Genomic DNA, 20,151 nt, shown 5'->3' with positions numbered 1-20,151 from the left:
GCTTTCGGTATTGACAATGTTCAGTATAATAGAAAAAAGTTTGGGTGGTTTTGTTTTTGTTGTTTTGTTTTCTTTGGTATGTGGACAATTATTTTCTCCCAGAATTCTTCCAATCTGAAGTCCTCTGTACCTGGTTGGGTCACTCTGAGATATACCAGAAGGAGGAGTCTGCCTTCCTTCTCACCATCAGGAGTAGACACTTATATGGATAATGAGTACATGTGATAGGATAAAACCAGATGAGGTATAAATGCTGATGCTCTAGGCCATAAGCCAACCACTAACTGCCGGGGCATAGGAAGAAATCCACCCTGTGTCTAATGCAGCATTTCTTGCACCTTTTACTGAAGCATCTAGCCACTGTCAGACAGAATACTTGACTCCAGGAAGCACAGGTTTGATTAAAATGATGATTCCTATGCTTCTGAGTTGTATGTTTTTGTTAAGGGTTAATCCAGATGTAACATACCCGTTCGTGACTGTTTCTCAGGTCCAGTCTTCTCCAATTTCAGGCAATTAGAATTGTATCATGCTTTTCAATGGAAGTTAGTTTGGCTCTCATTGCACATTACCATAACGAATGTTTACTGCTCTCCTGTGGATTAGATCCGTGCAAATGTATGATCTATATAAAACCATGTGATGCTTGCTTGGGTTGGTGTTTCATTGCTAGCTCAAGTCTTAGCCCAACCTTGTTGCAGAGGGTCATAAACATTCAGTCAACCTTAGGTTGGTTTGTGACGTCCCCTGCAATTGGTCTGAAGATTTGTGCAGTATTCCTCCAGGCACAGGGGAGTCTGAGGAAGTTGTAAACATGTTTTTACTCTGTGCTTGAACAACGAGAGTGCATAGCAAATGGTAGACTTCCATAAAGTGTCGAAACATCTGAGGGGCTTACTGGCTAAATCCATCTATGCTAGGTATGACTGCAGTTAGTGGAATTTGAAATGGAGAGTTTGCAAGGGAAAAGAGGAAGAATAAATCATTTAAGCCTGCCAAATAACCGTGTTTGAAAAGCAAACGAGGGCTTTAGAATCAGCGTATAATGCCGAATGTATTTACAGCTGTGGAAATATAATAGTCAGGTTATCAAAACCCAAATTAAATCATCTTAATCCAATTTGCATCATGTCTAATTAACCTATAAAAATATTTTTAACACTGATTATGCAAATAAAAGTGAATGTGTTAATTAACACCTCTTGCATTTGCGTACGTAAATAGCCCTTTTCTTTCAAAAGCATGACTGGGCTGGGTTTGAATAGAATGTTAATGCAGTAGGAAGAATTGGCTAGACCGAAACCTTGATGCCATTAGGTCTTCAACCACTGTGGAAGTATATACCAGCTAATGTACTGAAATACAACTTTTACTAATCGAAGCTGTATTAATGGGATTTCCTCACTGAACACAATAATGAGCGCCAGTTAGGTGTGTCTGTACTGATTTTCCATGGGGGATGCATACCGAGCAATGGACATAATGGTTGTTATTGAGTATCATTTGGAGCCCTCTCGGTGCAAAGCACAAATTTTCTATTAAGCTAATTTAATTTGGCTAAGGATTGCAGGTCCCTAATGGAGTGTTTCTGAATTGCCACCAGTTTTTTCAAAGTAGCGTAGCCATGTAGCTTGTCTGTACAATGTAAAACACTCTGTTGCGTAAGGTCAGATTAGAGAATGTGAGGTTCTGCTTGGGAGTTTCAGCTTCCACGTAGTTTAAGCTTCTCCTGCTGAAATTCAGTGAACTTGTAAACTTATTTGAGCAGAGAAAGATGGTTTCCACGATCGGTGCAAAAGGGCTGTTAAAACGAAGCAAATAAAGCTTTTTATTTCTCAGACGCATTATGAAAATGGGATCCGTTCACACAGCTTGCCATGGAGATAATAGCCAGATGCACAGTGTGGTGTTTTTCCTCCTAGCTCTATCAGCTCAGTTCCAGTAAAGCGCAGAGAATCCGTTTAGCGGGGAGAGAGAAGGAGAGGCCTTTGACAGCTGTACAGTCTTCTCCCTACCTAAAGAACAACTGGTTCTCCCCTTGGGCTGTTACACAGTCCCAATTTGGTAGAACCACCCTGATTCTCGGTGTGGCTTAGAGTACTACGAAATACAGTCTCTGAAAATTATTCTGGGCCAGCAAAATGAGATTGCATCCCATCGTTCACTGTGATCCACAGTGTTTCTTTGCAAAATCATGATGTTGTGATGATACAATGTTGGTGCTGAAATGACTTGTCGAGCACACACACACAGCAAAATCTGCCCTTTATGCCTTTCTCCCAGGCAGCCCCCATCACCTGGAATCCCTCATTTGCTACACCACCACACTTTGCTCTTTCAGATTCCTTAAAACTAAGGCCCTGATGTAGCAAAACACACAAGCACATACACACAGCAGTCTCTTGATTTCAAGTGCTTTGCTGAACTAGGAGATAATATCTTCCTAAGGGTCTGTAAGCACTACCGCTGTCCTTCAAAGAAGCATGGATGAAACAAAACGGATTGGAAATTTAAAAACAAACAAAACAAAAAACAAAACAAAAAACCAGATAAAACCTAAACAATTGTGGAAGTGACTAGATGTTGCTAATTTTCCCCTTGGCTAACTTTGCATCCTTCCTCACAACCCTTTATATGTTGTTTGGGTATTTATATTGTAAGGTCTTCGGGGAGCAAGGACTGTATATTCATATACATGTTAGCTTAATGTCTGATGCACTCTGGCATTACATAAACAATAACAAAAACCATGAGGGGGGTATTTTATTCCTACTTAAAATGATATACTATGAACTCCTGAGAATTTAGGTAAACCACATGTTCCCAGGCTCCATAAACTTGTATTCTGAAACTCCAAGGCCATAGCACATTACCTTCTGCTCATCAAGAAAGATTCCACCGTTAAAACAGAGTGACTTTTTGTTGCCAGAAGCAGCTTGAAACCAACAGTGCCTGTGTGCCCAATAACATAACCTGTTCTGAGCTCCATTTGACTCGTGATTAAGATAACAACCTATTGATTAGAGGGAGTGGAGCATAAACAACTCCTTTTGCAATTCATGTCCCTTGTCGGTTCTCTATTCCAGGGGACAGTTGGCTGGACGGAAATGTGTCCTAAAGATAAGTGAGCAGATTTTGGTTGCTGTCTTAGCTACTTAAATGTCCTGATCCTGGTACATCATCTCCCTGCCATTCTGAGCATCAGCCTAGGGGCCATGTGGCCAGTTTAAGGCCTTCGCCATCCTCCCTGGGAATAGCCTCAGTGCAGAAGGGGGACGGATGAGAAGCCAGCTCTAAGTTGCCCCTTACAGCAACCCCAGACACAAGGTGTCCCAGGACAGATCAGCGGGGTGGAGTGGAAGGTGGAGCAGCATCAGCGTAGAGGAGATTGAGAAATTGTGGGAAGGGACTTGACTGGAAAAGCCTGTGCTCTGCAAATTCTGTCCTCTCAAAAGGCCCCCTAGGGACCATTGCAGCCAGGATGCAGCTAAGGGCTACTTTGGCTTGATATGGAAACTGATAGAGCCCCCGAAGTGCCTGAATAAGGCAGGCACAAGCTGCCTTCCTTCCGTCCTCGTGCTGGGATCTGGGATCTGGGCAAGGATGAATTTGTTCCATTCGTGTGTGTGTTTGTGTGTGTGTGTGTGTGCACGCGTGCCTCAGAGTCACAGCAGTCAGTGGTGGCAAGGCGTCACTCAGTGCTGGTAAGGGATTCCTGCTTTGTTGTCTAACACCACCACATTGGTTATGTATCTAACTGGGTAGAGGAAGTGAGTGTGGGAGAATGAAGAAACTTGTTAGAAAAACTGACCTGATGGAAAACCGCTAGAATGTAACTCTTCATCCCCTTGGCACTGAACTTTTGAGGGACCTGTGGACTTATGGCTTTATAGTCATCTATCTAATAAAGAGCCATACTTGGGGAGAGTGCTTCCCGCTCACGTATGAGACTGCGTCACAGTTCTTTAGTCCCATCCCCTAACGCACACAACGCGTCCTTTTAACAGTCTGAGAATCTCTGCGGTCGTACTGAATGAGCGGATGATGTTACCGAGTTGCATTTCATATCATCTGGATGCAGAGGAAACCAAAAAAGCCATTTGAATTCTCTGCAGGTCCTTGATCTATCAGCATCATATGAGGCCAAGTGACTCAAGCGTGAAGCAAAAGAGCTCTTGTGATTAAAACAAAAACAAAAAAACAACAGGGCATGTGATCAGCGTGTTTCAAAGTAGTAACACATTGGGTGATAGTTTGTGTTTCTGGCTTTTTATTTCACTCAGAGATACGCAGTCTCCTCCAACATACACCCTCTCACATACCAGGGTATTATCTTAGAGCCTGGTTTCAGAGTAGCAGCCGGGTTAGTCTGTATTCGCAAAAAGAAAAGGAGGACTTGTGGCACCTTAGGGACTAACAAATTTATTTGAGCATAAGCTTTCGTGAGCTGTACTCCTTTTCATCTTAGAGCCTGTATCTTCTCCAGCCTGCACAGTTTGTGATCAGTTAACCAGGAATTTCACAAAGCTCAGAGGCCTGGTGGCAGTGAATCAAGCCACCTGCTGACCTGAAAACACTGAGGTTTGATCGGGGATCGCTGCTGCTTGCACTGTATCCAGATGTTTGGTGCTTAAGGATCAGGGTTTCTCTTTGGAGTTGTTCTTCTGTGCGGTACTTGAGTCGGGATGGCACGTACCACAGCTGTGATATTAGACAATGGGAAAAGACCACAGGATTTCATGGGATAAATTTACAACAGATGCTGGATTTGTGCCTGCAAACATTTGTATGCATAAACTGGCTAGTTAGCCATGGGAGAAAGCTGAGCGGCCACAGGTTTTTACTGCTGATGAACCCATGTGACTAGCAATTTCCTTTATCTAGAGGTTGCGTAGGAGCAAACATGGTTGGCTGAATATTTTATTTTAAATATTATGCACATTTTAGTGCAAATTAGGTGCAGCCCTTGGGCTACTGGGAAGGTACCAGTGTAACCCTCAGAGCTCCCAGTGTTGGTCATCCCTGAGTTGTACTGTGAATAAACAAGAGCCGTCTGTTCATAGTGACACATGGGATTGCAATTGTGTAGCTATCCTTAACATCAATAGAAATCACACAGCTAAATCCTTATCTGCGGCTTTAAAAGTATACCCTTCCCCTTTTATTTCCTTACCTCATCGAATTTCTCTCTGCTTATTTTCTCTGCAATTTAGGGTTAACACTCCCCCCCCCCCCCCCCCCCCGCAGTGCCTTATACAGGGTAAACCACAGCAAAGAATCGTCCAATGAATCATGTGAGTGCCAGGACATCTGCACAGACGGCGGAGGAGCAGCCAGCTGCACATTGTAATAGCGTGTTTTCTAGGCCACAGAAGTCTAGGGTTACAAGGTTGCTTCCCCAAGGAAGCTTTCATGAGGACTCTTCCGTGCTGCTGTAAATGTCTGGAGGTATAAAGCCCCCTGAGCTCTTCCCGTATCTGGGAAGGAAGCAATCTATTTCCAAGTGGAGGAAAAGCAGGGATATGTTCAGTGACTGTAGCCCAGCCTTTATGCCCGCCATAGATGCTAAGTAGGTGCAAGTACCTGCTGTCTTGCTGGAGAATGTCCGTTTTTCAGTCTCCTGCTTCTTTGGTGCTTGTGGTGGGGCGGGGGGAAGCAGGCCAGCAAAGCAAGACTAAAGCAGAGTGAAGGGGAGCTCTCTTGAGCATTAAGGAAAAGTAAATTCTGTGGGAGTCCACGTGAAATGAGTGTTTTGCTGAGGCTACATTACATTACTCTTTCTGTTTCATACTTTGACTGATTTGGCTCTGGACGTATCACTCATCAGTGTAAGAATAACCACCACAGCTCTTATGGCAACAATCTGCAACCCTCCGAGGTAGATGGGAGGGTGAACAAACAGACTCTTCTTTGAAAGAGCTGTGTAATATCAGGAGTTTCTCCTGGACTTCACATGGAATCCAACATAAATTTATATGGCCCGGGTTATTAGAAAAGGTTCAGACCAAGGCAAAAGACAAATAGGGTCTGCATAGCTCAGAGGTCTTCAATCTGTGGGGTGTGCCCCCCTAGAAGGGTGCAGAGTAATGTTGCAGTGGTGCGCGGCTGGGGCCTCAACCAGCCCCCACAGGGCAGGGTTAGTGCTGTGTGGGTTCATAGAGAAGAAAATAATAACTAGAGATGAGCAAGCCGAACTGGATAAGATAAGAACCATCCAGGATCTCTTTGCAGGTTCCAAAAGTTCAGTACACACTTTATTTTTTATATTTGCCTCCTCTGCAATTGCTGTTTCTGTCTGGAAGCAGAAGGGCTGAAGCACCACAAGGCAGGTTGGTCTTAGAGCACTTCTGGCCCACCTATAAACATCACAAAAAAGCCCCTTCTCAGGAGATTTTCTGCTCAGGTTTGCTGGCTCAGCTGGTTTGCATAGTTCGGAAAAGCTCTTTAGGTGATTATCCAAACCAAATGATCTAAACCTTTTGTGGTTTGGCCATATCATGTAATATCCTGGCCCGGCTTAGAGACCTCAGTTCCTTCTGACTACCATCCTCGCGTTCCATTCTGGCTGTATGTATTCTGTTGTTTTGTTTCATTGGTATGTAAACAGCACACAGACTAGAACATACTAAATTGAATTGGATAGTGAAATCACACAATAATGGCATGACTTTATACCCATTCCGTATTGAGAGACTGACTAAATAATAACTGTCATTCACAAAGTCTAGGGTGAGATTTTTTTCATTTTTTTTTAAATTTTTTGACAAAACAAGCATCTTTCAGAGTGACTAGAAAATGTACTTCTGTCTGCTTTCCAACCTGGAGTCCCAATGACTTCTGTTTGGTGGGTGTGTTTTTTACAGAGCTCTTGGCATCAATAGAGCAGAAGTCTGACTGTCATCTGCATGTCTTTGTTAACTAGGCTATCTAGGGAAATCTCTCTGAGGTGCTGCACTTTCCTGGACTGACACTTCTGTTTATTTTCCTCTTTGCACATAAAAGCACAACTTCTGGTTTTAGTTCAGGTCAGCTCTTATTTATCCGTGTCACTTGGCATATTTGGGGATATTTTCGCAGCTATGATAATGCTGCCTTGTGATTTGGAAGAGGTGGAAAATAAGGGACAAAATGATGCATAGCCAGGGTGTGTGTGTGTGTGTTTTACAATCATAGAAGCAGAAACATCTGCTAGAATCCATAAACAGCTGAGTTCAGCAACAGGGCACCATGCTGCTGAGCAGCTCTGCTTTCCTCTGTAACTTACGCAGCAGTGAAAGGAAATAAATCAGTCATGCAATAAAGCATGAAGCAAATTGGGTGGTGGAGGGTGGGGGAACCCCCAAATCAACTCTTCCTAAAAGATTGAATAAGATCCCCATTAGTGCTCACTAAAGCAATCTGGATTATGTATCTTATAGACACAAGTGCACTCCACTGTCTCTACATGAAGAATTCCATAATAATAAATCTCATCTGAACTGTTCTGATTAGACTTAGACAACAGCACAGGAAGCCATAAGAGTAGGCCCCCAAGAGAAGTTGGTAGAAGTCTGGTTGCTTGAGACATTTATAACTGGACTGGACAACGCTCTAGGAAATATACTGCACTAGCAGGGAACTGAACGCAATGATCTTATAGCTTTGTTCCATCTCTAGCTTCTGTCAAGTCCGTGTCAATTAGCACACTGCGGACAGTGCCCTACCATAGTTTTAAGTATTAGCACATATTCATCTGAGACCCCTGCAGGTCCATGGACATCGCAGGCTGAGCTGGAGACAGGTGGATGGATTCTTTACAGTTATTTCATATTCTAAGTACACAGAAAAACCTCCGCGCTCCCTCTCCTGTACAACTACATGGTAATGGTGACCATTGTATGAGCCCTTCACAAATTAATTATATATGTGCAAAGCATTTCTTAGAGTTACAAGTTAGTCATGATAGACTAATAGAACTGGTCAGTTAGGGCCAAATCTTGAGGCAGGTGCATCCCTGACATGGCATCTCTGCTTGTGTGGCTATAGGTTCCTTTTATTAGTAGGGCTGTGCCTTTGGCTCACCAAGCACAGCCATGATTTTGACTTGAATCGCAAGTTCTACCTCTAGCTGCTCTTGTGCAGAGTTAGCTAAGTGATGTTATTTGCATACATGCAGCTGGTGATGGTTGTGCATTACAAATAACCCAGCCATTCATAGATCATATTGCCTGCCTTTTCTGTTAATGCATCTATGATAGGGCCAAAAATAATAGCTAGGGAAAATGTTGATATTTCTTCTTCTTTCCTCTTTTCTTTTCTTCCAGCTGAATATCAACACATTTCATTGATCTCACCCATGGAATCCATTCCAGCTGCAGTTAGTTGTAATGAGACTATATTGGAATGGCCAAGAAATTAATTTTATAAGCACAGAAAAACGTTCAGTGGCACAATCTGAGCGTGGTTCTCAGGATGGTTTTAGGGTTTAAGGTTGAAGTCTAACCCTCAGGATGCATTTGATGGACCTAATTCTTCTCTCACTGACACCAGTGTTACAAAGGTGTCACTCCACTGAGCTGAATGGAATTACTCCTGATCTCACACATGTAAGGAAGAGGATAATCAGACCCCTCTATATCTGAAAGAGGTTTGTTTAGCGCCTCATTGCTAATATTCAACGCTGGTTACAAGCATGTTGTTTTGAGCAAAGGCCCCTATGCGAGGGCCTGCCCTTCCACTCAGGTGGTAGCTGAGTAACTGGCATGTTGGACCATACGTTGGCTCCATTGCGGTACAACACCAACCTGTGAAAAGTAAATTCCTATTCTTTAATTGCATAGTTCTCTCTCTCTCTCTCTCTGACTGTGAACGCAGTAGAAAGGACACCTTTGCTAGCCTGTGGCCTGTGCAAAGCTTTGCAGACTGGTGTGGGAGTATATTCCCTTCTTACATGCCATTGTACTGTTCAGCCATGGCGCAAGCAGAAGGAGCAAATACCGCAAGGGTGTCGTGGTTTTTTTGCAGCACTTTTCAGCGCAAGAACAATGTGAGCGCTCGTGAAACCGTTGACTAAATCACGCTATCTGTGTCACAGACTGACAAAGCTAAAAACGTTGACCGTTCAGGCCGGTAGGTTCCAGTTAACTCTCCCCGCTGTGTGCTGCAGTACATATTTCACATATCAAGGCAGAGGTTGGGTTGTCTCGTTTGAAAAGCAAGGGTGCTAGCCGATTGTGGACAGGGCACTACTACAGCCTACATAATAGCTCATACTTATCTGAGATCCCTGTCGTTCTCTTGACGTAAATGACTATGGATGAAAGAGGGTTTCCTGCACTGGCTGACATGGGGTCATCCTCTACCCCCCACGCAGAGGCATCGGAGATACCAGAGTTATTTGTATGCAGTGCTAGTGTAGCTGTGTTGGTCCCAGACAAGGTGGGTGAGGTCATATCTGTTATTGAGCCGACTTCTGTTGGCGAGAGAGACAAGTGTTTGACTTTAGAGCGGGATTGGCCAACGTGAGACTGAGAAGGAGACAGAATTTACCGATGTACATTGCCAAAGAGCCGCAGTACCATGTCAGCAGCCTCCCACCCCGCTCCCAGCGCCTCCTGCCTACCAACAGCCCAGCCAATCAGCACTTCCCCCCCCCCCCACCTCCCAATCAGCTGTTTGGTGGCGTGCAGGAGGCTCTGGTGGGGAGGAGGAGGAGCGGGGCAGGGTGCATGGCAGAGCTAGGGGTTGAGCAGTGAGCCCCTCCCCCCCACCCCAGCACATTGGAAATATGGCGCTTATCGCTCCAGCCTCGGAGTCGGTGCCTGACAAGGAGCCGCATATTAACTTCTGAAGAGCTGCATGTGGCTCCGGAGCCACGGGTTGCCCACCCCTGGCTTACAGAGAGCTCCTCTGTATAAGTACAAAGGTTTGTCTCTCTCAACAACAGAAGTTGGTGTCATGCTTTTATGAATGTTCTGGCTTTGGTTGGTTTCTGTCACATAAATGTGGTGGGGATGAGGAGAGGAAGGAAGAGTTTAAATTGAACTGTTTTTAATTATACTATATATCTCCTAGTGACTGGGCATGGTGGAGCTGGATGGCTCCATTTGTCATCAAGTTGGTCTTTGTGGGTTTGAAAAACAACTGATTATGCATCATTTACATATATATAATGACTCCGATTCTGTCCTGAGTTACACCCATACAATCCTATTGTTTGCAGTGGACTGTTTTTATGTAACCCAGGGCACAATGGGGTGTGGTGCATTTAAGATTGGCAAATGCATCCCCTTATAATGTTTGCAGACCTTTTAATAGAAAATGCAATTGGATAATAGTGAATATGCAAATATTGACCACGCATTTTCACAGAGCAGTGTGTAACACATCCTCTCCTATCTGAGGCTTTTCCCTGGAAGCCTGATACTTTTTTCCTAGTAAAAACCACAGGAATCTGGCCCAAAGGAACTAGACTCCCTCCAGCAGGCTGCCCTCAAGATCCCCTCTGCGGCCACCAGAGGAAGGACACAGCTTTTAATTTTTAGCAGAGCTGTGCTATTTAGTACATAACATATGGTGTAAATAGGTCACATAGTATTGCCTCTGAAATACCTTACTCCACCAAACATTACCTCTCCCAGGTTCCATCCTGGACCACGGATACACTTCTCTTCCATTCTTATTGCACCAATGTTCTCGTAGCATAAGGAAAACGTAAGCACCTGTTAGTCTCTTGAATGGATCCTGGGCTTCCGGTTGCAGTTAAGTTTCCAGGGGCGAAACCCTGGCTTCGTTGAAGTCAGTGGCAAAACCCTCTTTGACTTCAGTGGGGCCAGGATTTTGCCCCAAATGCTTTAGTCTAAGCTGAGTTTTCCCTTTTCTGAGATACAGCTCAACACATTGGCTATTTTCCTATCCTCTTTTGGCTCTTCAGCAGCTCACATGCTCCCTTTGCATGTGTATGTACATCAGCATGCGGGATTATAATTATTACAAAAGTGGTTTTAAGTAGCACCCCATTGATTTTTAGTTTCCACACTACAAATTAATGGACTGAGTGTGCACTCTTTGTAATCAGAGCAGTCAAAATTCAATAATGACTCTGCCACGGTATCCGAGTGACCTCAGCCACTGAATCCTTTCCAATTTCAACTATTTGTAGGGAGAATAGCAGATTTAGCAATGCCGTTTTGTTGCGTTAAAGCAAAGTGCCCTGCCAACCAAAGTTTTTCTGATAGACCAGCCAACAAGAATTACAGTAGTTATTTCTTTCCTAGCGTCCAATTTAAAACTGTAGTGTCACAATGTTAATCGCTGTGCAATAGACATAAGAAATCGGTAATGTGCATAATCTGCATAAAATATGCCATTATAACTACTAGATTACAGCCAGAATAGAAGTCGATTGGCACAGTTCAAGGAAAAAGGAAAAGGAGGACTTGTGGCACCTTAGAGACTAACAAATTTATTTGAGCGTAAGCTTTCGTGAGCTACAGCTCACTTCATTTGGATGCATTCAATTCAAGGAATGTAACTTCTCTGGCCAGCTTAGTAATCATTTAGCTAAACTTAGGGCTCTTTAATTGTGTATGGTTATTGGCCCCTATGGCTTTTTTCCTCCTCTTTTATAGAGGTTGGGTGAGCCACCCTGCTGGAAAATGCTATTTCTCAAGATGTGTCTTGAATACATTACATGCAAAATGTTCAGAAACTTGATGAAACAAAGTGGGAAGACCATATTCCAAGCGGGATTTTGTTCATTCCTAAATAACATCTGCTTGGCTGGTTGGACCTGTAGAATTCTCTGGGTCGGTTATGCCTGTGACTCTTTTCATGGTGAGTAAGTGGAGGCCATGTTATCCTAGTTAAAACTCCCTCTCGGACAGTGAAAATGCACAACAGGCAATGGGTATGTTTGAAAAATTCTCTCGTGCTATATTCTTGAGCAAGGAAGGACACTTCTGTAGTCTTCAGATGTTCATGCCAAATGTGCTTTGCATTAATGACAAAGTTCAATTTGAGTAGGAAGTGATTTTTTGCACAAAGTAGATTTCTGCAAAAACTTCAAGGCAGCTTTTCACAGTGCATTTGGAGTTGGGTACAGTGGAAGCCATATGGTATTTCTTCTGGTTTCCCTGATTGGCAGAAGTTACCCCTGGGCCCCTGGTTGGTCATCAGATGCCATTTTGACTGACTTTCTCAAAGTCTTATTTGAAGTCTCAAAGTCTTTTTTGTCTTGAAATGTTTCTTTGGTGAAGAAATTTTAGGAGGAGGAGATTGCCTGAAGTGAGGTAATGGACATTTTCATGCGAAGTTCTGTGAACAAAATGTTCTCACAGTTCTCTGCATTCCAGTCCTCTTCCACCCTGTGGGGAACAATATTCCATCGCATATGAACATAGAGTACTCGGGGGCAACAGGCTCCATTGTTGCAACTGAGATAGCATCGTCCCTGAGGCAGCTTTCCCAGTTCTCTCCTCTGGCTTGCAGACTTGTCCCCCAAACTCACCTGTCTGGGATTTCCTTTCAGTTATGGCCAGTAAAAGGAGTGACAGGTTTCAGAGTAGCAGCTGTGTTAGTCTGTATTCGCAAAAAGAAAAGGAGGAGTTGTGGCACCTTAGAGACTAACCAATTTATTTGAGCATAAGCTTTCGTGGGCTACAGCCCACTTCATCGGATGCATAAAAGTGGAAAATGCAGTGAGGATGTTTTTATACACACAGATCATGAAAAAATGGGTGTTTACCACTACAAAAGGTTTTCTCTCCCCCCACCCCACTCTCCTCCTGGTAATAGCTTATCTAAAGTGATCACTCTCCTTACAATGTGTATGGTAATCAAGGTGGGCCATTTTCCAGCACAAATCCAGTGAGTGAGGAATTGTAGCCACTTCTGGCCCCAGGCGGTGTGAAGAGAAAGACAATAAGCTCCCTTGTTTCAAGGCTGTCTGTCTCAGGTATTTATCGTGCACTCATGACTGTGGTATGTGAGTGCCTCACAATCATTAGTATGTTTAGCCTCACAACGCCCCAGGGAGCTAGGGAACTACTGTTATGCCCTAAAAAGAAAAGGAGGACTTGTGGCACCTTAGAGACTAACCAATTTATTTGAGCATAAGCTTTCATGAGCTACAGCTCACTTCATTGGATGCATGCAGTTTCCACAGTATGCATCCGATGAAGTGAGCTGTAGCTCACGAAAGCTCATGCTCAAATAAATTGGTTAGTCTCTAAGGTGCCACAGGTACTCCTTTTCTTTTTGCGAATACAGACTAACACGGCTGTTAGGGCATAACAGATTTCAGAGTAACAGCCGTGTTAGTCTGTATTCGCAAAAAGAAAAGGAGGACTTGTGGCACCTTAGAGACTAACCAATTTATTTGAGCATAAGCTTTCGTGAGCTACAGCTCACTTCATCGGATGCAACCGACGCAGTGAGCTGTAGCTCACGAAAGCTTATGCTCAAATAAATTTGTTAGTCTCTAAGGTGCCACAAGTCCTCCTTTTCTTTTTTTGAAATACCTATAAACATCTGTCCCACGGTGACTTACCTGTGGTCACACAGGAAGTCTGTGGAGGAGCAGGGAACTGAACCCAGGTTTCCTGAATCCCAGCCTCTTCTGCCCTGGATTACGTAGGAATAGAACTGGTGACCATTTGCAAATAAGTTAAAAAAAATTCTTCTGTTCCACCAAACTGTTTCTGTTTCTTAAACAAGCCCTTTGGCATTGCACTGGGCTGCCCCTAACTACAATTTAGGCTGCTTCTTTGCAGTTCTACTGTAACTATATTACTAATTATATCATGCAAAGATTGCCCAACAATGGAAAAACAAACAAAATACCCGTCCCTTATGACCACCTTTACTAGCCAACAGTCGGAATACTCCCTGTTTGTAGGTTGGGAATGTGCATAAATACAAGAGAACGAGCTTTGCATTATGCCGTGAGGGTTACCAAATCCAGGATGCGTTGGGCTGTTAGAGGCAGCAAATTCCACAGCTGGGAACCCTCCTCAGACAACTGTCTTCATAGATTCAACTCTAGGCACAGCAAGAGGGCTTCACATAATCCTCACCAGTCACAATGAGGGCATATGGAGGCGGGAGAAACTGGTCTGAAAACTAGTTGGATTGTAGACCGTTCAAGTCTTTATAGAAAAATCATATCATCCTGCTTCTATGGAAACCTATCTGGTTCAGGCCAGGACTTCCCTTACAAACATGGTTAGGCACAGATACGGTATCTGGCTAACTGAATTTTCTAAGTGCTGCAGAGGAACAGTGTTTTAAGTCCATAGAAAATCAAAGCAATCATGAGCTAGAGTCTTGCTTAGAACAGTTAACCTAGAAATATAACAGTAAGTGCAGAGGACATGATCCCTAAGAACGGGCTGGGAGCTCAGCTTTTAAAAATGTTACCCCCAGAACCACTCCGGAAGGGGATTGTTGCCATGTTCGGTTAATTGGACTGTACGGATTATTCTGACATGCAGCCTCTCTTGCACTTTTCAGTATCCCCAGGGCTGAGAGAATTACTGAGGTGTGACCAAACTTGCAGTCACTCCTATAAGCAAACATTGCAGAGTCAGATCCTGCTCCATAAATCGACATTGCTCCATAGGGCGATGCTGATTTATATCCATCGGGGATCTGGACATCAATGTGAATTTAAAACAGAACCCAAGGAGGTAGTGAGTGCCCCAGGGCTCATTTCCAGCTACCAAAACCCTAGACACTCACTGGAAGGACATGTTTGTACAGCCCCAGCTAAACTAGTTGTTCACAAATATGCTCCAACTCTGCAAATGTTTGAAATTGAAATATTATCTCTTTCTCAAATGAACACTGATTTCACTGGGTTCACTCTGAGTGTTGCAACCCAACAGCTGGTTGAGAGCTGATGTCTTTTTAGCTGGCACTAAAAGAGTGTGCTTTTCTAAAATTTATTAAGAGCGAATACATTTCTAGCAGAATTGTAGATGCTGTAGCGTGTAATTATTTCCCAGAAATGCATGATTCGCATCTCACTCTTGTGATGAAGCACACACTGAAAAAGAGCAGATGGGGAAAACAGCCTAAGCATATGGGGCCTGATTCAGTGCCCGGTGAAGTCTACGGGAGGCCTTCCATAGACTTGGGTTGGGTCCTCTGTGAGCAATTTTAGCATGGATGGGATAATAATTACTAATAATAAATACCTAGCTATTATATAGTCCTTGTCAGGAGTAGATCTCAAAGTGCTCTACATCATTGTCCTGGTGGTGACTCAGTTTCCCCACCTGTCAAACCAGGATAATGACTTTGTTGAAGGTCACACTGCAGATCAGTGGCAGAGCCACAAATAGAACCAGGCTCTCCTGAGTCCCGGTCCAGTACTCTAACCTAAACATGGGGTCCTGGAGCTACCTGGGTAACCTTTATGGATGGAAAAGGAGTACTTGTGGCACCTTAGAGACTAACGAATTTATTTGAGCATGAGCTTTCGTGAGCTACAGCTCACTTCACATGCTCAAATAAATTCGTTAGTCTCTAAGGTGCCACAAGTACTCCTTTTCTTTCTGCGAATACAGACTAACACGGCTGTTACTCTGAAACCTGTCTTTATGGATGGAACGTTGGAAATTCACACTAATGAGCAGCGGTGAATACAAGTCTGGAGGAGCAGAGACTTCCACTCTTCAGCAAGTCCCAATCCCCCCTCCAGTTCTACACACACACACACGTTTGGCCCCCACCACCCCAGCCTTATCATAGTGCAGGCACAAATCCCCCAGATTTTTTTCCCTCTTAGCCTCCCTCCCACCTCCACCAATCATAAAATAGGACTTATGACTTTCTGTGTCCACTCTGTGGACCGGACAGAGGTTTGGGGCAAAATTCATCCTTGGTGTAAATAAGTGCAACTCGTGGGAATGCACCTGTTTACTTCAGGTCTGGATTTGGGCCTGGGCATCCCGTCACCCTCCCTTAACCACCAGGCAGAGGCTTTAAGGCTCTTGCCTTAATCGGCTCATGACCGTGTGTGAAACGGAACCTTTGGATTCAGTGTGTTGTTATACCTCCCTCCAAGGCCTTCCCTAGGAGAGTGCGGGGCCCGGGGCAGAAGTGATGAATCTGTGACTTCGGGGACTGACCATGCCAGCCAGTCACACTGGCCCACGGTGGTCCCCAAAGTGCAGGGCCCAGAGCGGGTGCCCCAATTCACTATACCCAAGGGATGGCTCTGCCTCCGTCCACAGCTGTCAGGGAGAATTGATGTAACCTATTGGGTTCCTATAGGACAAGTCATATTTGGAAACTGTTTCCCCTTTTCATCTCGTCCTGTGAGAGGGGATAGTTTTGTGGTGTCTTCCCCTAATATGGGTGGTAAAACAGGCCTCTCTTTCATATTGGTGCTTTCAAAAATATATTTAGAAGGTGTGTAATTTTGCCCTGTCATCGTGCTCATAAAGTTGTTTGGTCCCGGGCCATGTTCTTGAGGCATTTCCTAGTACGTTATAATGCATTTCCCCCGTTCTGTACACAGCTCTGTAAATACAGCTGAGGATAGAAACAAAAAAACAACAAAAAAAACCCAGGCATCTAATTCTTCCCTCAGTGTAGACCCATAATTCCTAAATGCCATTAAAGCTATACAGCCAATCATACCAGTTTCAGAGTAGCAGCCGTGTTAGTCTGTATCTGCAAAAAAAAACCAGGAGGACTTGTGGCACCTTAGAGACTAACAAATTTATTTGAGCATAAGCTTTTGTGAGCTACAGCTCACTTCATCGGATGCATTCCATCATACCAGTGTGTCCTTCCTCGACAACACTTGTGAGTAATGGGCCACTCCACAAGTGACAAAGGTGAGTAGTACACAGCCGCTTGTCTGCTTATACCTATTCTCTATTAATTTCAGTGGAAGGTGTGTGGTCAAATCCCCTGCCCTGCTTGGAGAGACTCAACCAAGACTACTAAGCAGAGGGCTCGAATCTGTGTCCTATTTTCACTCCTGGTGAAAATTGCTAGGGAGCCTGTGGGAACTTTGCTAATCACTCTTATGTCTATATGGCAGATATTTGAGTCTATAGCTCTGCACTGTAAATTGGAAGTACCGTATGTGGCTGGGGTGGAGAGACACGATTGAAGTGGTGACTGTGACATCGATTCAGTATAAGAACTTCATTTGGATTTGGGGTATGTGCTTGGCTGCGATAATTGTAGTCTGCTTTGAAGATATAGCCGCACCATGTGAAATTACACACGTGCGCACACACGTCTCCTTCTCCGAGAAAGGAGAACATTAATGCTAGCTGCTTGCTAGTAGCTACTCTGTGGGGTGACTTGCTATTCAGAGTTGTAACTGTGTCAGTCCCAGGATATTAGAGAGACAAGGTGGGTGAGGTAATATCTTTTATTGGACCAATTTCTGTCAGTGAGAGAGACAAGCTTTCGAGTTTAAATGGAGCTCTTCTTCAGGTCTTCGAGTCATGAGACCAGAAGAGCTCTGTGTAAGCTCGAAATCTTGTGTGTCTCTTGCAGCAACAGAAGTTGGTCCAATAAAATATATTACCTCACCCACCTTGTCTTGCTATTCAGACTTCTTTCATTATTGGAGACTTCATCCCATTGTAATAGAACCGGAACCATAAACTCACTGAACATTAAATCTCACCAAATGAGGGTAAATCCATCCTCATCATCGTATCCATTCATTATACGCCACACCTAAACATAGCCATTATATGAACAACATAGCCTCATAGCTCAGTGTCTGTACTTTGATCTGTTAATCTTATACCCCCAACTGGGGATATTGCAGATTATGTATTCCTTATGCCACCCGATCCTAAACCGAACTTCGCACCCCCTGATAATCTGTACCTTATTCCCTGATAACCAGAAACTTCTATGCTTAAACTCTGTACTGTTTTCTTTTTATTTTAACATCATCTTAATAAAATTATTAATGGCTGGTGAGCTGCTCAGCTCTGTTAGAGAGATTTTCCTTAGACTTAAGAATGCTCATTTGGGGGGGATTTCATTTAGAAGGAGCCATTTCCCTGCACAAGTCAATAGAAGCAAATAACTTTGTCTTTCCTGGATACAGCCAGATACTATAGGGAAAAATCACTTGTTTAAACAGAGATTTTAGGGAGGTCTTTTTTTAGGCTTTTTAAATGAAGTTTTTCCAATATGCAGTTTGGACATATGTAAATGTAATGAACTAATAGGTTAAATCTCAACAAATATTTTAAGCGTATTTATTATAAGCTGGTTCCTAGGAGTACCTGTAAGCATACCTACAGAGGACATAGCTCCTCTAATAGTACAAATGCTAGAGCAGATTTTCCCCTTTCGCTCAGATAGTGGAAGCTTGTGGTTCTCTCTGTAACTGAAGATCCCGGTTCTTCCCACAATGATACTGATGTGGGGTTCAGCTATTGGCTGTTGGTGGCCAGAGATTGGCTTCAGTGTAATTGATGCTATAGTGTGAGCAGCTATAGAGAAATTGAAGACAGATAAACAGTGCAATCTCCCACAGCAAGTCTCTTATCATTGCATGACCAAATCACTCTCCCAGTGTGTACTGTTTGGGTTTTCATCTCCTTGCTCCATGCTTAGTGCAGAAGGATAACTCCTGTCCTGAGATGGACCACTCTCACAGGCTGTGGAATGAGACCGAGCATGTGGTGGACTAAGGAGAGGGAGTTCATGTAAGTGAGCCTGTTTTCCCTTGTCTGGCTCCAAAACTCTCACTCTAAAGCTCACGGAAAGTTTGCTGGCATCCTGTCTGTGCTTCCCCGCTCTTTGCCCTTCTCTGTGCAGAGTGTGTACTAGCCACGCAGAACTGGGGGCATGAGATTTTGCACCCTGTGAGTTTTCAGTCATTGAGGAAGCTCAAGAGGAGCTGGAGATTTGGAGGGTGGGCCCTCATCTCAGAAAGTAGGAGCCGGGAACAAGAGAAGTAACGGTCAGGAGTTGAGCATGGACAAGATTCCAGGACGCCAAAGAATTGGATCACAAGGAAGCAACCAGGCTTCATGGGATGGGATGAAGGAGAGAGACCTCTAAAGGGTCAGTATGGGTAAAAATATAAGGATGCTTCTCCAGGCCAAATTTTTTATGAAGCTTTTGAAGTTTCCCCTCTGTAATTAGAAGCAGTAAAGTGTAGCTCAGGAGCATGTGTTGGTCCAGTGGGTTTCTTTACCTCTGCGTCATGCTCTCTTACACCTTAGGACTGCTGACTCCAGTGGCAAAGCTTCCAACTATTAGGAGACAAACAGGGTTGAGTTTACACTGTAGATAATTGTGGTGACGCTCTATGGGGCAAAATCGAATTAAATTAGATTAGAACAACTTCTACAGCTAGAAAAAAGGAACGTTCACGAATGTCACTTTCTATTCACTAATTAGAGATAATCTCATAAAAGGAATTTCTGTATTGAGAACACCAAGTTCTAAATCTAGGATCAGAGTCTAAATTATTAAAATAGAAATATATGTTTAAATGTATTATTTACCCTGCCCCATTTATGCTGTTCTCTTGTTTTAGTGTATTTCTCCCTACTGTGCAATGCAAACAGGCCAGTCGATTTCACTTTTGTTTCTAGCTGGTTACATTTTCTTGACATTCATGCAGGGGAATATTTAAATGCAAACCAAAACCTGTTTCCATTTTAATTCAGAATAAATCATGACACTTTTAAAACTTATTTTTGCAATTCTCAAACTTTCAGCCCTTGACTTCCTATTGACCCCCAAAAGGACTAGTCACATGCATAAAATTGACCACGTGTAAGTCTCTTTATAGGATCAGCGCTTAAACTATCTTCCAGTCCCTTTAATTCATACAGGTGCTCTGTTTCCACTTTCCCCTGTTAGGCTTTGTGTCTCCCCGGTGTTAGACTTGATTGTGTGGGCAGAAAATGCCACCCTTTTTCTTCCTTCCTGGTAGATGTACAATGTATAATGTCTGTTATTCATCAGATTGATGTTCTAGCTTAAAAATACCACTCAACACATCCTTCCCTTCAGTTTCAAATCAATTTCTGGGAGGAAATTGATCTGATTAGTGACCTATTTGCCAGCACAGAGGCATGGAAAGTAGTCGGACTGACCTCTGGAGTTTGTAATGGGTAGTACATGTGAGCTGTTTGCCGGCACCCAAGAATTTTGGAATACGAGCCT

The 20,151-nt window shown here is 43.6% G+C and overlaps 1 protein-coding gene across 1 annotated transcript in view; it reads left to right on the top strand.

Annotated features, from left to right (window-relative positions):
- Positions 1-20,151, top strand: part of TMEM132C (transmembrane protein 132C) — a 207,863-nt gene that overhangs the window by 78,467 nt on the left and 109,245 nt on the right. The gene's annotated exons all lie outside the window — the stretch shown is intronic.

The sequence above is a fragment of the Eretmochelys imbricata genome, chromosome 15 (genome assembly GCF_965152235.1).
Source record: "Eretmochelys imbricata isolate rEreImb1 chromosome 15, rEreImb1.hap1, whole genome shotgun sequence".
Lineage (NCBI taxonomy): Eukaryota > Metazoa > Chordata > Testudines > Cheloniidae > Eretmochelys > Eretmochelys imbricata.
The sequence above is the reverse complement of the archived record's forward strand: the minus strand, read 5'-3'. Positions and strand labels throughout refer to the sequence as shown.